The sequence below is a fragment of the Crocodylus siamensis genome, chromosome 12 (genome assembly GCF_052110815.1).
Source record: "Crocodylus siamensis isolate JL-2025a chromosome 12, ASM5211081v1, whole genome shotgun sequence".
Classification (NCBI taxonomy): domain Eukaryota; kingdom Metazoa; phylum Chordata; order Crocodylia; family Crocodylidae; genus Crocodylus; species Crocodylus siamensis.
Window position 1 is genome coordinate 8,094,636 of NC_143406.1, and position 17,334 is coordinate 8,111,969.

Here is a 17,334-nt window from a genome sequence, read left to right on the forward strand (position 1 = left end):
ACTGAGGACGGTACCCGGCATGGGCTCAGTGACCTAGTGTCTACGGTGCCGGTCTGTCTTGTCTGGGGCTAGCGGGTTTTCTTTGCTGAGACTAGGGCCATGCACTGCTGGGTGGCAAGACTGAGCTCTGCATCTGGGCACCATGCAAACCAGAAGGAGCTGGTGACAAGCATGTGAGAGAACTTGCCTCCCAAAGGCTGGGCAGCAAAAAAGGCTTGAGAGAGGAAAGCAATCTGCTAAGTGGTAATAAATCTAGGGCTGGAAAAGGGTCTCAGCAACAGCCCTGGGCAGGAGGCAGAGGTGGAGTGTCCCCTGGGTGATTTAGAGGGCTAGGGTCAGAATGACACGGGCTCCGGGTCCCTCCCACCCGCTGTCCATCTTGCAGGCAGAGATGAGCAGCTCTAGGAAGAAGGGGCTGTTCCTGACTGTGCATCATGGCATGGCGCAGTGTGGGGCCAAGACCTTCAGCTGGGGCCTCTGGTTCTTCCATCAGGCTTACACTACCGCAGGCAGGTGTGAGGGCAATGGGAGCGATGTTCGCCTGGCTGCGGAGAGACTCCTGGCTCGATCAAGCCCCCCGGGCTACATAACCCTACCAGCTAGGATTGAGCTGTCCCGAGCCCTTTTCCAAAGAGTACAGGCTGCTAATGCCCATCAAAATGGAAGAGACAAGTGATTAACCAAAAAGCAGGAGAGGGACAGAAAAGGAAGTGTCCTGGCTTTGTACCGCCACTCAGGCTGGGGCAGAAAACATTTCCTCATCTACCCAGACACGCACACACTTTTTTATTCATCACAATGTATGCAAATCATTTGGAGTCACATGGCAGAGAGCGGGGGCCTGTCTAATAGGAGATGCACAAATCTCTTTATCACATACACTAATCAGAGCAGCCAGCACAGACCAGTTCAGCATCTGAATTGCTAATGTATCAGGGAAGGTAATTTTTAAAGAGGAGGTGGGGAAAGAGGCCACTATGCACAAACTTGGATAGATGCAGGGAGGACTGTGAGCAACACTGGCCACGGTGACCGGAAGAGATGTCCCAGCTGGGTGACCCCTCTCTGTAGCGTCCCAGGGCACGAGCAGAGCGGTGCCCACATTTCACCCCTCTCGCTGTACACACAGTGCATGCACCCGCACTCAGGGAGCGCACGCTTCTACCATGCAACCACACACATGCGCCTTCACACACTTCCAGCACACACCTCTGCTGCCCTCTACACACACCTGTCGATGTAGCCTATATCCACAATATACATTAGAAATGGAGACTGACCTACATAATGAAAGAGAGAGAAATCATAAAAGGCAAAATAAAAAGCCTGGCAGTGGCTCATTTACACTTCAATTCCCGGGCGCTTGGCTTTGACTGCCTTGAGATTTTTGAGTTCATATGCACGGCAACAATGCGCCGCTAAGAGACTAATATCGTCAAATAAAAAAGAACTCTCTTTCTCTCCTGCCCAATATCTAAAAGCAATTTATCATTTTTATGAAGCTCTCTGGATAGGTGCTCGCGCGCCTTCCCTTGCCATTGCTTTCACTCCTCTCCTCCTCTCTCGCTCTTTTTTTTTTAATGCAGATGAGCCTGTTTAGCTCCGAGATTAGAGGGTGCATGAAGCGAGGGGGAGAGGGAGCGCGTGTGAATATGAAATGCGGGACGGGCAGGGCGGCTGAGCAGGTTGCACGGAGCAGGAGTGCGACTGTGTACTGCATAATCAGGCTGCCACTCAGCAGGGCTGAGGGGAGGCAGAGATAGAGCTGTCTTACTGACCCCGCTTCTGAGACGGCAAAGGGAGGCAGCGAGCGCGCCAGGCAGCTGCGGGGACGTGGAAGGAGCCACGAGCTGATTCCAATTTGCTGCCAACACGGAGAAGAACGGGGGAGATGCATGGGAGTGGAGGGCGCTGATGGGTCTGGGCACCTGGGCACCGTGCTCCTTCCCCATGCAGCGCCCTGGGCTCAGTGGGCACGGTGGGGTGGCATCACGGCGAGAGCCTGGTGCTGCTCACCCCTGCACAGGGCTTCTAAATGGAGCAGAAGCCTGAAGGGGAAAGAAAGCAGAAGGGCTGGCGGGGAGGGTGTTTGGATACGCACGGTGATGGGCATGGAGTAAAAGCACAGCGCACTGAGCAGGGAGTCGGGGGATCCAAGACAGCATGTTATGTCCCCCCCATGTGCCATTGCAGTCTAGAGCCTGGCCAGAGGAGCTTTATTTCTTCAGGGCAAGCAGGGGCTTTGCTGTTCTCCGTGCCCCGTAAGGTGCTCAGAAGCTTTCCAGCATGCTGGAGGCCAGGCCCACAGCTCCAGACAGGCCGTGACACATGCCAGACCAGCAGAGCCCAATGCAATCCCCTGTCCTGGTACAGGCAAAAGCCTGCAGAGATGCACCCGGTGCAGAGGTGCTGAAAGAGGCATGATGCCACGGTCACGAGCAGCAGCGTGCAACAGAACAGGGCTCCTCTTCTCCACCCTCCCGCCACCTTGCCCAGCCATTTCCATTTGGACCCGCTCACAGCACGGCTGGTCAAGCTGCCAGGTTTGACAAGGAGCTGGCCCTGAGAAACAATCTTCTCCGAGTCACGAGGATCTACCCAAGGGAGCACCTCGGACATCACCGGCACCTCTTGGGCATGCCAATCCAAGCAGCTCCCGCTGGAGGCTGCATTAATCCCTCCCTCCCCAACACAGCTCACTACTAGTATGTGTGTGCATGGGGGGTGGTAAGTGCAGATGTGACAGATTTGCCCTGTTGCACAGACCCACAGCGGTTAATTCAGCAAACAAAGGACAGTTGTGGCTGGGCGGCTAGAGGAAGTCTGAGCAGGGCTACACACACACAGCCCAGCCTCCCGCTGCCCCTGCCATCCCACTTTAGGGTTGACTCTAATCAATCAGTGATGGTCCAGCTGATGTCCCACTGCAATTATGTCTCATTGCAGCTGTGCCATTAGCAGATGCCTGTGGAGAGAGGGATGGCGTCTCCCCGAGCACAAGCCTCCAGCTTGTCTCTGCGCACCACAAGGGACCCTACTGCAGTGGCAGGAAGGGGAGATAACACTAGATTAAGACACCAATGATTTGAGACAGCAGCTCCCAGACTTCATTGTGTTTTCTGCATAGAAGCAGACTAGTGTGTGACCCAGGAGGCAGGAACGATCTCTATTAAGCCTAGACACCTCTGGGAGGGCTGGACACAGCTGTGACCTTCCCCAACGAGGGACAAATGCTGCTTGGCCTTTGCACAGCTGTTCTCAAAGCGCTTTGTGGAGGTAGTTACCATGCATCGCTCCTGTCTCGGTAGCACCACCATGGAGCACAGGGGAAAACACCGCATCTGCCCCAGAGAGCTCAAAGCCTAAAGGAAGAAGACAGCCCATAATAGGCAAACAAGGGGATGATCTAGGAATATCTCATTATTTCTTCCATGTTAAATCCAGCAGGGTCCCTTGCAATTAATAAGTCGGACCTGAATACTATAGGCCAGTGGTTTTCAACCTTTGCTTATTTGGGCACCCCTAAAAAATTTCGAATGGAGGTGCGGACCGCTTTGAAGTGTAAGTGTGGGTATTTACATACTTCTGATTGATCATAGGCGCCTTTCGCGGCCCCCTTAGACATAATCTGCAGACTCCAGGTTGGAAACCACTGCTGTAGGCCGCAGACCTGCACCCAGTAATTTAGTGCTGCGCACCGTCGGTCAGTGATCCTCAGCCAGGGTTGAGATATAGCTGATATAGCAATGTTAGCACTGTTAGGTGTGCAAACATGATTCACAAGCTAAACCCAGCGATTTCAAATGGGAATCCATAGCTGCGGTCTTTCTGAGTTTGCAACAGCAAAACTGCTCTATTATGATATTTTTCTTCAGGCAAAAAGGGGAATACTAAGAGCTGGTATTTTTCAATGGGTGCCTCAAGTCTATCCAGTGGTGCCTTATGCCTAAAAAGGTGAAAACCACTGTGGTAATTCCCATACCAGTCCATAGCTGTGACTCCCCTCCCTGCTCCAACCCTTTATGCCACGGCAGAGAGATGTAGCAACATAACGGGGGGACTCTTAAAGGCCCCCAAACCAGCTGGGGGACTTTATTCCAAGACAGGCATTTCCATGGCACAGTCAGCTGAGCCCTCGGCCTCATCCGGCCTTGAGAAAAGCCGCTGAATAGGTTTCATTGATTCCCCTTGTCCAAGCGAAGAGACGCACAGAAAAACAGAGCCAAGAGCAGTGAGCAAATGGCTTATTTAAGTTTCTTTCACTTTTGATTATCTTTGGCAAAGAAACATATTTGTTTACAGTGGACGATTTTAAATTTGCCTTTAAAATGCTCCCGTTTGGTGTTATGCAAGCACAGAACCCAGTTAGAATCAAATGAAACACCTTAATTCTCTCATCAAACCCAGGAGACAAAGAGCACGGTTATTATACCCAGCACAGGCGGGGAGCAAAAAGCGCTATCGAGCACTGACATCAACGGCGGCGTCCCCCTTCCATGATGTCTCTTTATTTGCACTTGAATTCAGGTCTCCTGGCAAAGGTGACCACCACCAGCATGCGAGACTTTAGAAATCAGAACGGGAAATGGGAAAGAAGAAAGGAGAAACAGGTATTATGACGCCTATCCGGGAAGGCAGGGCAGCTCTGTAACTCGGAGAACGGGCTAAGTGCAATTATGTCCAAGAAGATGGCGGCATATGCAAAAGTGCTTTGCTGAATCAGACTGCAAAGTCATAGCAAGTATGGTAAGGAATGTTCTCGGGAGCCCCCGTCACTGTAAATGTGCAGCAGATGGCATGTTAGTAAATACCGAGCAGCAGGTGTGGTGTATCTGCCGGCAAGGACCCCACCGTGTTTATGTCCGGCAGTGTTTGTTAAAGACATTGAGCTTGCGATTAAAAATCCCAATCATTCGAGGGGCTGCCGGCTCATCATCTCTCTCCCTATGTTGCTGCTGTTTGTCAGGGAAGGCCTACCTGACGCCACCATGCTAAGCGCCGCGCTGCTCTATAATACAAGAGGCCGTCCCCGCCAACCAGACAGTAAGATTACAGACAACAGGTGGATGCGATACACCTGGGGAGAGCACTGGGTAGCTATGAGATGATACTGCCCTACACAATTAGCAGTGATTGGAGCCCATTAGCTGCCTAACCATACATGTAAGGTAGGCATAAATCAATGCTATACACAGGAGAGGGAGGGAACCCTCTGTGACTGCCATGGGCTCTCTCGCTATATATCCATGTCCTTCTCCACGGGTGAGCCTGGAGACCCCTCAATATAAAAAAAAGGAGCCGGGAACTAATACTAGCTGGTTCAACCTGGAAAGAAGAGGCTTATGATTTTAAGAGATGGGCCGGATGTCTGTGCAAGGGAGATGCCCTCCTTCAGCTGGGCAAGAGGCAAGATTCCCATATATAAAACTCTGACCTAGGTTATAAGGAGGTTGTAGGGGTCTTGTCCAGCCTTTTGGTAGTAGGCAGGGCTCAGGGTGGTTCACCGAGCCAAGGTGAGAGGTCATAGTGGCAGAAATGCTAGAGCCCTATCTGCATCCCCGGTCGAGGATGGGACCGAGGACTTGTGGGCTGCAATCTCCTGGGAGAGCTCAACCATGCCCCAGCCTGTCATGCCTCAGTTTCCTCATCGGAGAAATGGGGGGTTGCATTTTTGATCACCACGCATCAGTCCGCGGGTGCTGGAGGGATAACTGTTACCGTCAAAAACAATAGTGGCAGAAATTTTTTCGCCGACTCCAGCTCAATCACGGAGCTCCTCCAACGGCAGGGGGTCAGGGACACGGGTGCATTCAGCAGCAAAGGGAGATTTCGTCGGGAACGGAGGAAGACCACTGCTGTGAGCTGACCTTTCCCCAAGCCTCCCGGGTGGCTGAAGAGGCAGGGGGGGAAGCAGCCCAAGTACAACCATCATTACATCCCTTAGCAGGGAACAAAAGGGACGGCTCCGGCAGCTTGTCACCGTGCTGAATCTCAGCCAAGCTGCCCTGGGTCTCTTGGCTCTGCTGGAGCCGAAAAGAAGCGTGCCTGTGTCGGGGGTGAAGCCAATTGGTGTCAGTACAATTTATTTGCACTAATGCATTTGCTGTGGTGGGGAAAGCTGCCATCGCAGCCACATGGGTGAATCCATCTTCCCTCTCCATTGCTTCCCTCCAGCTCCCGACCCTGGGCTTGCTAACGAGAGGGAGCTCTGGGTGACGGGGGGAATGAAAGGGTCTCCTCCCACTGGGCTCATCTTGGCTAGGCTATCCTTGCCGTGTACGCTACCCAGCCCATCTGAGATAGGAGCGTGAGGCTTTCCCCCCAGGACATGACTGCACTAAGACAACTGGGCAACCGAAGGAGCTCTGGACTTTCCTGTGACCATCCAGTACTAGGAAAGGTCGTGGCACTTTTCCGGCCCACCACAGCTCTCGTTCTTCACCAGCCTGTTTCTGCAGCGCCAGCCTGGCAACAGCTGGAGCAGTGTTTGCCTTCTCCCCACTGCCCAAAAGCCACCCCCGCTCCCCACCAAGGCAAGCAGATGGAGGAATGAGCATGGATATCGTTAGCGTATCCATTTACCGCACAACAGCTGGTCCGACAGACCTCGCCTGGGCGGGTGGGCGGTTGCACAAGGCTCCCGAGGCAAAGACAGCCCCCGCGAGGGCATCGCGTCCACTGGTCGGTCACGGGGAACAAGCAACAAAAGTGACCTATGGAAACACGTACCGTCTGTTCCCTACAAAGCCCTGGGGCAGCGAGCCTATGGGGGCCCCAGAAATAACAGAGAAGCAGGGCTTGGGTCCCACAGTTACAAGGGACCCAGAGTACAGTGAGGGAAGTACTTTTACCCTCCATATCATGCCTCTCTCAGCTGGAGGCACAGAGAAGATCCTGTACCCGCAGTGAGCTTGATGCTGCTGGGTTGAGGGGCTTTGCTGTCCCTGGGCACGGAGGCTGCAGGCCTGGTAAAGCACAGGCAGTGGCCAAGTGATATCCCCTCACTTCACAACATCCTCTTACTTAGCCTCATGCCTGGAGCTGGAAGGGCGATGGCAAAAGCCAGCGTCGCAGCCTGTGTCAGGTTCAGGTAGATGGAAACTGTGCAGCTCCAAAGTCCCATGTCTGGGGCTCCCGCTCAGCCTCTCCTCCCGACCTGACACAGCATCATGGGGAAGCTGCCCAGTCTGCTTCCACCTCACCCTACCCCACCCTTGAAGGATGACATCCGTGTCCCCTGACCTCCGTGGACACCATGCTGGCCTCCATTCACCTCCCCAGTCTAGAAGCCAAACCTCTCCTCCAGCCCAAACAAGCTATGTGGCTCATCTAAAAGGCTGCCCAGGCTCCCACAGACCCCAGGGCTGGCCCAGCATCCAATGTTTTGCCTCTTGAGAGACCCCCCCAGAACGGGAAAGCAGTGTCTCGAGTGGTTAGAGCAAGCACCTAAGAGGTAGGACTCAGGCAGGGGCTAAGGTGCAGTGATCGACTTGGGGAAAGAAGGGGTGTCAGGAGGCCTGACTTTCTAGCCTCCGCTCTGCTGCTGATTTGCCATCGGGCTCCACGTCTCACTTTCGCCTTGTACGGAGTAAGTGTGAGAACAATCTCCCCGTTTGGAGACTGTGGGGATGAAAAGCTCCCTGTGAGCATTATGGATTAATCCTAGCCCGGCTTTGTCGTGTACTTGGAGATCCGGAGGCGAAAGGCTCTGTGTAATAAGCCCAAAGTGTTTGTGGTAATGCGTATGATTATTGTTATTAAGCCGGAGAAACATTTTGGCATTTTAATGCTTAAATTGCTCTTTTCCTTCCACTGGAAAAGGGAAAGGGGGGAAAACAACACCCAGACTCCTTGCTGGGAGCTCATTACACACGTATACACACACAGACAGATGTGTGCCTGTGTATACTCTCTCTCTCGCGTGCATACACACACACTTAAGGTAAGCTTTTCCCCTGCTGCCTCCCAGATCCTGTTGCCGGACCCGAACTGCGCCTGCCCCATTGTAGATATGAGCAGGCCAGACACAGGAGCACCTCGCTTCAAACCACCAGGTCCTCAGCACGCACAGCTGCCTGCTCCTTGTCTCTAATCATGGGCTGGGAGGCATGGGTGGGGGGACCGCCCAGAAACAGCGAGAGACCATCCCAACCCTTTCTCCGGTTCCCCAGCTGGGCTGTTCTGCTGAAGGCAGCAGCGTATGCATTTGCCAGCCTGGACTGGCTCCAGATCACAGAGGAGCTTGTCCCCTCACTGAACAGGCTGAGAAAAACAATCAGAAAAGCACAGCGGGAAACTTGATTAAAACTCATGGGTGGGAGATAGAAGGGTGGGATTTACCTAGTTCCTTGGCTTAAAACACCTCTGATGCCATCAAGGGAGGGAGCACTAAAAAACCCACCGACACAATGCTTCGCTCTGGATAAACCACAGCTTTACACTCCTTCAGCCAGGAGGGTGGGCAGGAAGAAGAGCATAAACGGGTCCCAGGGCAGAGAGCAACCCCCGGCTGCACAGCCCGGGTAGCTGAGGCCATTCAGCATTTCCAAGGACCTGCTGGGAATTGAACTGAGACCCTTAACCACGTCACGGGCTCTCAAACGGCTGCCACATGCCAAGTACTTCTGCTTGGTCTTTTTGAGCGATTGAGAGCTGCAAGGCCCCAAATTCCCGGGCACGCAGCCCTCTCCTGTCATATACCCTCTGTGCCTGCTATGACGTTCAACCTGGATGTGATGGTTGAAGTGCACAAGCCCTGTATGCCGCCAGGTTTGTCTGCGCTCCAAAAATGCACTGGAGTGGAAATGGTGGAGTTGCTTGCTTTTAAGGAGGACAGCTCTAGTGAGTTCAGGTTGTGGCGACTGTACGGCTGATCGCCACCAGTTAATACGTTTTTAACCAGGGTTTCTCCAGGTCAGTGCTTCTCCACCAGGGTGCCTTGAGATCCTTTCAAGGGTGCCCTGGGATGCCACGCAAGATTAGCCCTGTTAGGTGTGCAATCATGATTCACAACATAAACCTGGGGATTTCACACAGGAATCTGCAGCGTTAAAAAACTTCTGACCTGTTGTGGGCTGAGTGTTTTGCAAAAGAAAAACTGCTCTATTATTTTTCCATAGTCAAAAATGAGCGAAAACTAAAAGCTGACATTTTCTGAGGGGATCCTCAAATTTATCCAGGGAAGCCTTGCATCTGAAAAGGTTGAGAACCACCGGTCTAGGTGCTAACTCATGTTTGATGTTGGCTTAGCCATCGCATTGTCTAACTTGGTGAGTTTTCCTGCTACAGCCTGGCCTCCACACCTAAACACACTCATCTAAACAGAAGTTGGATGCATGTGTAACCCAGGTGAGTGTGTAGTACAGGTTCCTGTCCACATAAGACACACACTTATTGCAGCCCCAGCCAGGAAAACATGGCTTCTTTGCTCAAGTAATAGCAGCTCCTGCTTTTTAGCTTACGAAGTACCCAGTGGATCAGTCAACATGGCACCTATCACACCGACCCCAGCAAAATGGTCCTGATACACATGCAAGCGGCAACAAGCATCGTGACTCAAAGGGTCAGCATGGATGGCATCAGTCACGCCAAGTTTACAACAGCCACGGACCACACCACGTCGCATCATATGGTGGAGCCCAAAAAGGGACTTACGCATGTATGAGCATCCTGCGATCAAGTAGGGCAAAACTTGGGAATTGCCCAAAGCTTTCAGGGGTGGGGGGAGGATCAGGCCTGGGCAGCAGCAAATGTTTCTTTGAGATAAAGATTCATACAAATAGTCATAAATATGCTTATGCAAAAACTGCACCCTGTAACAGCTCAGTGGGCCAGTTCCCCCCGGATAGGAGGCTTCTACGCACAGAGTTTGTCCTGATAAATATTTCTTTGTACACTCACTGCGCCACCTCCATTGCTATCCCGAAGTGCCCTGCACGACTGGCTTTCTGAAGTCAAAAGGAGTCGTTTCACTAACTACAAAGGCCTCTGGACTTCGGTTTACTTGGCTGAAAACCACACTGTCCTTTGGAACAGAGAAACCTTGGCAAGAAAGAGACCGAATGCACAGAGCTGAACTGAACGAGCGCCGGGGGCAGAAACGGCAATCGAGGTGTTTGACGGGTGGAAATGAGAAGGCAAGAGAAGAAATGTTTTGGGGGGACACAAAAGAGCATAATTAGCAGGACAAGGATGAAATTAAGCAATGAAAATCCAGGCTGGATGCCAAGGGCTGTTTCCTGTTAGTTAACTCCGTCAGACCGAAAACTACTCTTCTCTTCTGCTGTGGAAAGATCAGTTATTTAAAGCCAAACTGGACAAGGCTCCTGGAAATAAGCAATAGAGAACAATTTTGTACTGGCTGGAATAAGCAGCAGAGGAAAAACAGCTGAGATGATCTAATGAATCTTTTCCAACTCTAATGAGTATTGATGGCCACGCGGCCAAACGTGCGTATCTCTGCGTCTCCCTTCCCAGCTAGACTGCTCTGACATGGAGATTGTCCAGGCACATCCAGCACAGCAGATCAGAGGGGCTAAACAGGCAGCCCTCCCATCCTGGTCCACTGGACCCGAGGGCCAGCTGCACTGCATCCAGCCCGCGACCATCCGAGCCAGCAGCGTGGCTCTTGAGGGACACCAGCACCAGATGCTACAGGAGTGAAGCCACTGCAACAGGACAATACAGGAGGGATCTAAACATGCCGGAAATGTTTTCCTGATGCCAGGCGATTATCTAATGTAAAGACCCTCTTTGTCCTCTGCTGGGACACCCCTTCTTGCTTTGCCTCCCAAGCAGCTACGGTGGAGGGGGGGCAACGGGTGAGGCAACTGCTGGGCTTGGGTCCGCAGCCCTACAGTGCAGTAAGGATGGCTTGTTGAGACCTGGACACCACCGTCCAACGAGCAAAGCCATCGCCAGCCCTGCGTCGGAGGGAGGGGGCAGCGTGCAGCCCCTTCGGGATGAAAGCAAAAGAAGGCAAACCAAGTCACCGGAGGCTGGGCGTACCGGCGATAGGGAAGGAGCCATGTGTGCGTGTGTGACAAGGAAGGGAAAGGCCAGCATGAATTCTGCATGAGACCGAGGTGCACGTTGCCATGGAGACTCGTTAGTCCAGAGCTCCAGCTGAGACTCTCATCTGTGCACATTTAGTCTTCGCTCGGGCCCACCCTCCCCGCCATCAATATTAATTACATCAGCCGCTGCTTGTTTGGCGAGAGGGAAGGAATCCGCCGCTTTCGCAGCGGTGAGGAACAGCTGGAAGCCACCCTATTTAAATAGGCTCCAAGCCTCCAAGAGCACGGGCCAGGAGAGCGCCGCACCTAGGCACGCCGGCAGCGGCCGCCGGCACGGAGGTCCCGTGGCGGCGCGCGGCTGGAGCCGCGAGGCCTGGCAGCTCCTGGGAGCCGGGCTGGAGAGTCACGAGGGGAGCGAGCTTGGGGCCTTCATCTGCTGGACGCCGCCGACCTCCCCATCGGTTGCTGCGGGGTGCGGACCCTTGCTGCAGGGTGAGAGTGGGGCTAGTGAGGAGATGTACGCGTGTCGGGAGGGAAGAGGTCTGTGTGGATACTGTACAGGCTGGGCTTGCAAGGGACCACACGGTGATTCCCAGGAACTAACATGGGAGGCCTAGCGCACAGGACACAGGTCTGAGATCAAGGCTCGGCCACCAACCTGCCCGGTGGCCATTTCATTGCTCTGTGCCTTGGTTTATGCACCTGTAAAATGGGAACAGTGATACTGGCCTATGTATGAAAAGCACCAGATGGACCCCTGCGTGACACCCTGTACCCACAATGTTAGCATCACACGTTGCATGTGTGACTACCATATGCCCGTTCCACCGGGGTTGTGCTGAGCTCGTTGGCACTACCAGCTCCCCAGGGGAGGTTTGCACAGTGCCCGCATGAGGTTAGGCTATCTCCCTGTCCACCAGAGCGATGCACAGGGAATTGGACTCTCCCCCGCTTTGCTTTTCCCCATGCTGTCTGGGCAGAAGAGCTGGCCTCTGCCCTGGCCATCCTGAAGCACAGGAAAAGAGATCGTGGTGGGCGGAGGCAGGGAGGGTGAGACGTAAGGGCAGATGGAGGAGAAGGGAGACGGACAATTAATTTACAACAGGGCAGGAACACACACGCATCTGTCATCCGGGCAGTCACACGGGGGCCGTGGCCATTGTGCTGGCCTATGCTGTGCACTTCTGGGAGGCACGCAGACAGTGAAGTATAACACAGCTCCAAGCCTTCCACAAGTTACATTTGTTCCCGTTACCCCATCCATCTTCCAGCACGAACAGCAAATAAGCCAGACCCGCTGAGCGCCCTGGTCCATTTCTACGGCCCCTCTCCTCCCCAAATGCTTACCGGCTCCTGTTGACAGCACCACTGACCTGGGAAAGGCAGCAATGGCCAACCCTGATTTTAACACGGAGCCCTGCAAGTAGGCTGTCCGCTCCATTAAGGCAGGATCCACGCCATTAAGGTCCCGTCTGAGCAATAAGCAAGGTGCTTATCCTTACTGGAAGAAGGCCTGCATGGCATGTCACCTTCCACCAGCTCTGGGTGACACTTAGGCTGCTAAATGAAAAGCTTCTCACTCCAAATGCAACCCTGTTACTTGGTGGTGGATCCCTGGAAAACCATGTGCATCCTCCCTGTACAGCAGCCTGGTAATTCAGCCCTCTTCTATGATGATCTATAGGTGCATTAGATTTCACGCACATCCACGTGATGCAGAGGGGGCAGCCCCTGGGCACCATAAACGGGCTCACACCAATCTCGGCCGCAGCGTTTTATAGCCCAGCTGTTGCGGGAGCGCTTTGTTTTTAAAAGCCGCCGCTATTAAAATTTAAACTAAGCACAGAAGCTGTGCACATTCAGCACTCCTCTCGCTCCCGGGTCTTAAAGCAACCCAGTTCCTCCCAGGGCTCCACCAGGGACCGCGCACACATTAACCAGACAAAAGGAGGAGTGGGAAGAAAGCCGGATTACATATGTTTCAATAATTAAAAGGAGGAGGGTGGGGGAGGAGGGGAAAAAAAAGTTTATCCGGTTGGAAGATCTAACGGCAAAGCCATCTGCATGCAGGCAGAGAGGGACCGGTGACGAAGGGGGTGATGCCGGGAGCCCCAGGGCGGGGCTCCCGCCTTTGTGTTCTCGTTATCCGGAGCATCAGTCATTCTTGCAAATCCAACATCGTCTTAGAGTCGCTCTCATTAATTTGTCCCCAGCCCCCTCGCGAGGATGGCTCGGAGCAGGCAGCTTCTCATCGCCAGAAGAGAATTAGTCAGGCTGTGTCAGGGAGAGAGGCAGGGCGGGAGCACGCTCTGCCACGGGCATCCCTGCAGACCCCCTCCACGTGCCGCCTCTGCCCTCCCCAGCCTGCTGGGACATACACATGGCCAAGAAGCAAGGAACTGCCCTGAAGAAATGCTCAGGAGTCACAGGAGTGACGTGACACATGCACAATGCATTCAGAGTCAATGAGAGTCTCTCTGTCCTTCCAGCCCTGCATCTCCATGAGTCAATATACAGAAGTGGAGACAGGAGGGCATGTGACCAGAGAGGTGACACTCAAGGCGAAACCCCAGCGCAAATCAAACCCAGCAGCTGCGCGCAGGCTGGAATTCAAAAGTAGGAAGCAACTCCCCCTGGGCAGCAAAGCCTGCAGAGGACAGGAGGCAGAGGGAAAAATCAGGCCTGTAACCTGTAAGGATGGCCTAAGCAACAGGGCAGGAGAGGAAGAGATGGATAGGCTTGGCAGAGGGGAGGTCACACCCAGGCTTTTCTAACGAGGACGAGTTTAAGCCCAATGCTCAGCCCTCTTCAAACACGAGACCCGTCTCTGGTCCCAGCGAGTGTGGAGCAGGTAGGGAAGAGGACAGGCTTTTGGAGACTCGGAAGGAGTCATCTGCCCCAAGTCGGACCTGCAGGGGGTTGGCCGTGCCAGTCCCGCGGAGCGCTGCCAGTGCACCTGAATCCCAACCCACAATCTCCCTTTGCCACAGGACTGAAAGGCTGCCCATTTTGCTCCATTAGGCAGTAATTTTGTGCTAAGGGCACTTGGCCAGTAGGAGCTAAACGGAGGCATTTATGCAGAGCAGTGACCTCCAGTCGGTTCAGTGCCAGTCCCCAGGGCTGCGATACTCCAGGCACTACCTCCCTGCAGAAGGCCTTTTCTTTCCGGCAAGATGCGCTCAGGAGGCCCTCATTCACACTGCACAAGTGCACCCCAGTCCACCTGGACCACAGCTGCACATGCCAGCACCTCCTCTCCCTGGCAAGCATTTCGCCTGTCACAAAAATAACGAGCCGCTCACTGTCACCAAGAGCCTGGGGAGTAGACGCCAGCAAGACAGCTGCAGGCTGTCCGTGGGAAGCTGGCACCAGTGTCACCGCAGGTGAGGGGCCCGCACACAACCCAAACTGCTTCCCCCACCCCAAGGCCCCGGCTGCACCGCCCTGGAGAAAGCAGAGACCAGCACCGTGGGGTGCAGGGCTCCCAGACTGGCTGCGGCTGGGAAACAGGAGTGAGGCGGGAGTGGCAAGAAGGGACTGAGGCGCTGGGGCTCTGCCAGCTGGAGGGAACCAAATGCTGCCTGGTTCTGCTCCCACGAAGTGGAGTGTGCAGCAGGGCTGCTTTGAGCAAAGGCATGGGGCACCAGCCTGGCATTTAAGAGAACTCACTTCAGTGCGAGGCCCTGCTACTGATGAGCTAGGAGTCCTCAGGCAGGTCCCTTTGCCTCTGTCTCCCCTGCTCCCTGCCTCATTTGGTCTGCAAGCTCTGTGGCTTCATGGCAGGAGATGCTGCCTTCAGCTGCTGCACCTCATTTCTCCCTGCACCTGAACCATCCCTCCCCAGACACCAAGCCCCTGCTTTCTGCTCCAGACTACTCCTCTGCTCCCACTGCTGCTCTCTGTCTATCCTCAATTTTTATGCCGTGCCCTGTTTCCTGGCTAGACCCAGCGGAGCAGCCTGTAAGGCAGGGGCAGCACCTGAACTAGCACAGGCACCTGCAGCACCCTTTGTAGCAATGAATGCTGTTAGCACCTGCACAGCTGCTTCCATCAGAGACAAAAGAGACCAGGTACTTGCCTCGCTTCCTCAAAGGGCAGGGGAGGCTGCACAGGGGGAAGCCATAGAAAAGCTCCAGGCTCAGGGGAGGACTAAGTTGCCCCACATGATAAGGAGTGAGGTATGGTGCTATGAGAAAACTTATTCCCAACACCAGGCAGCTCCTTGTCAAACTTCAGATGAGCCGGGAAACAGCCCAGATGCAGTGCAAAACTGGAAGGAGGGTTATAGCAATATAGCCATCAGCCAGCTCCAGCCTGACCCTGCTCTGGGGTGAGTGGGAGAGAGGGAAGCGAGAGCTCCCTTATTTCTTTGTGGTGGCTTTTTGGATGCATTTCCCCAAGATTTCATTGCTGGCAGGAGCATCAGTCACGTGGGGGAACCTGAGTGCGAGGGAGGGCGAGTGGGTTGGAACCGTATTGAGGATCAGGTACGAGGAAAGGCAGTAAAGTCCTGACGGCTCTCCCAGCCACCCCTTTTCCCCCAGTAGTTAAACCTTGCAACATGAAAGTGCATAAATTGATCCCCAAGAGAAAGAGAAATCTTCACTGCAAATGGAGAGAAAAAAAACACTCTCGAGAGATCAGAAGTGGTGTCTAATAACTGCTGCTACCTTATCTACAGCTCAGCTTTTTGAAGAGCTATGTTTAGCATCCATTCTTTCTCCGCAGCAACCCTAAACCAGTTTGAACTGGTTGAACAAAAGCAGAGGAGCTTATGGGGTGCACAGAAGAGACGGCACCCCACAACAACCCCCTGGGCATGGTCCCCGCTGCAGGAGGGAGCAAAGAGCCCGGCCTGGCTGCAGCTAGCAACAAGCCTGTGGAGACGCTCGGGTGAGCCGTGTCCTGGCCCAGCTCTCTCCGCTGGTCGGGGACCCTGGCAGAGAGAGTCCCAAGCAGAAAATGGGAAAGCTCTCCAGCATCTCAGCACTTCACACAGGGCTTTGCTCACTCACCCTGCATCATGCCCGCTGCCTGGCTCTCTTACTCTGACTGTGCATCCATTATCAATTATATTTCTTATGATAGTGCCCAAGGGCCAACCAGTACCGGGACAGCCCAGGCACAGGAGGGGTAGGTCTGTGCCCCCAAGAGCTTCCAGTCTCAACAGCAATTCTTTTACGCACCCATTCTGCTTCTGTGGGTGACAGTGGGAGTTTCTCATCTGTCTTAGGTACCCACCTGTTCCCTTTACTGTGTATCTGAGCACATTATGATTGTGAACCACACTGCTTTCATAGTTTTATAGATGTCAGGGGCTGGAAGGGACCTCACAGATCACCGGGTCCAGCCCCCCTGCGCTTGGGCAGGAAAGACTGATGGGATCGGATGACCTCAGCAAGGTGGGCATCAAGACGCTTTTTGAAGATTGCCAGGGTGGGTGACTATACTAACACCTTTGGGCTGCTGGGCAGTGCTAGGATCTCCAAAATACACGTGGGGAACTGACTGCCTCCAGTATACACATGGGGAACAAGCTGGGAACTCAATCTTATTCTTCCCATTACCAGCCTATTGTAATCCCAGCTAAACTACCCTTTCTCTTTCTTCCGCCATAGACTGAGGGACATACAGGCCCAGGGCCGTCTGTGATAGTCAGCACATCCCAATCAAACCATTGTCAGAGGTGGGGCAGAGATGATTTCTTTAGTGACCTTCCAGTGGGACTCATTTGTCCATCTCCAGCTCATAAACCGTTGCTTGCTAAGGGAGGTGTGGCCCACCGAGGAAATCAAAGACCTGCCTCTCCCCACCCATGAAACACCACTGCTGCAAGAGGTGCCTTGTTAAGCTCCCTGCACATCCTTTAATAACTGAGATACTTGCACCAGAACAAGACCACTCTCTCTGCCCTCCTCTTCTACCAACCTCATCCTTTCTAGGAGCAAAGCCCTAATTCTGTCTCCTATGATATGAGCCGGCTGCCAGGGGACTTAATTCATTATTACAAATAAAAGGTAGGCTGCAAGTCTCCGGCTGCAGGATCCGGGGAGCAGCTGGGCCCCGCTACGGCTTTGGCTCATTAAACCGATGTAGCAATGCAAGGGCAATGCAAGTGCCCGGTACTGAGCCCTGAGCTCTGCCGTGGAAATGTAATGCAAGCAGATCAGCAGGTCAATATTTCAGTCTATATTTTAATAAAGTCTTGAGGAACTCGGAGGCCCCGTGTAATTAAAAGGGAGCAGCTGCAGGAGGAAGGGGAAGGTTGCGAGAGAGCCTCGTATAAAAATTTAGCCTTGCCCAGCCAGGGAGAGCGATT

General features: G+C 53.7%; 1 protein-coding gene across 3 annotated transcripts in view; it reads right to left on the bottom strand.

The window, feature by feature from the left end:
- AGRN (agrin) overlaps nt 1-17,334 on the bottom strand; it is a 169,918-nt gene that overhangs the window by 52,015 nt on the left and 100,569 nt on the right. The window lies entirely within an intron of this gene.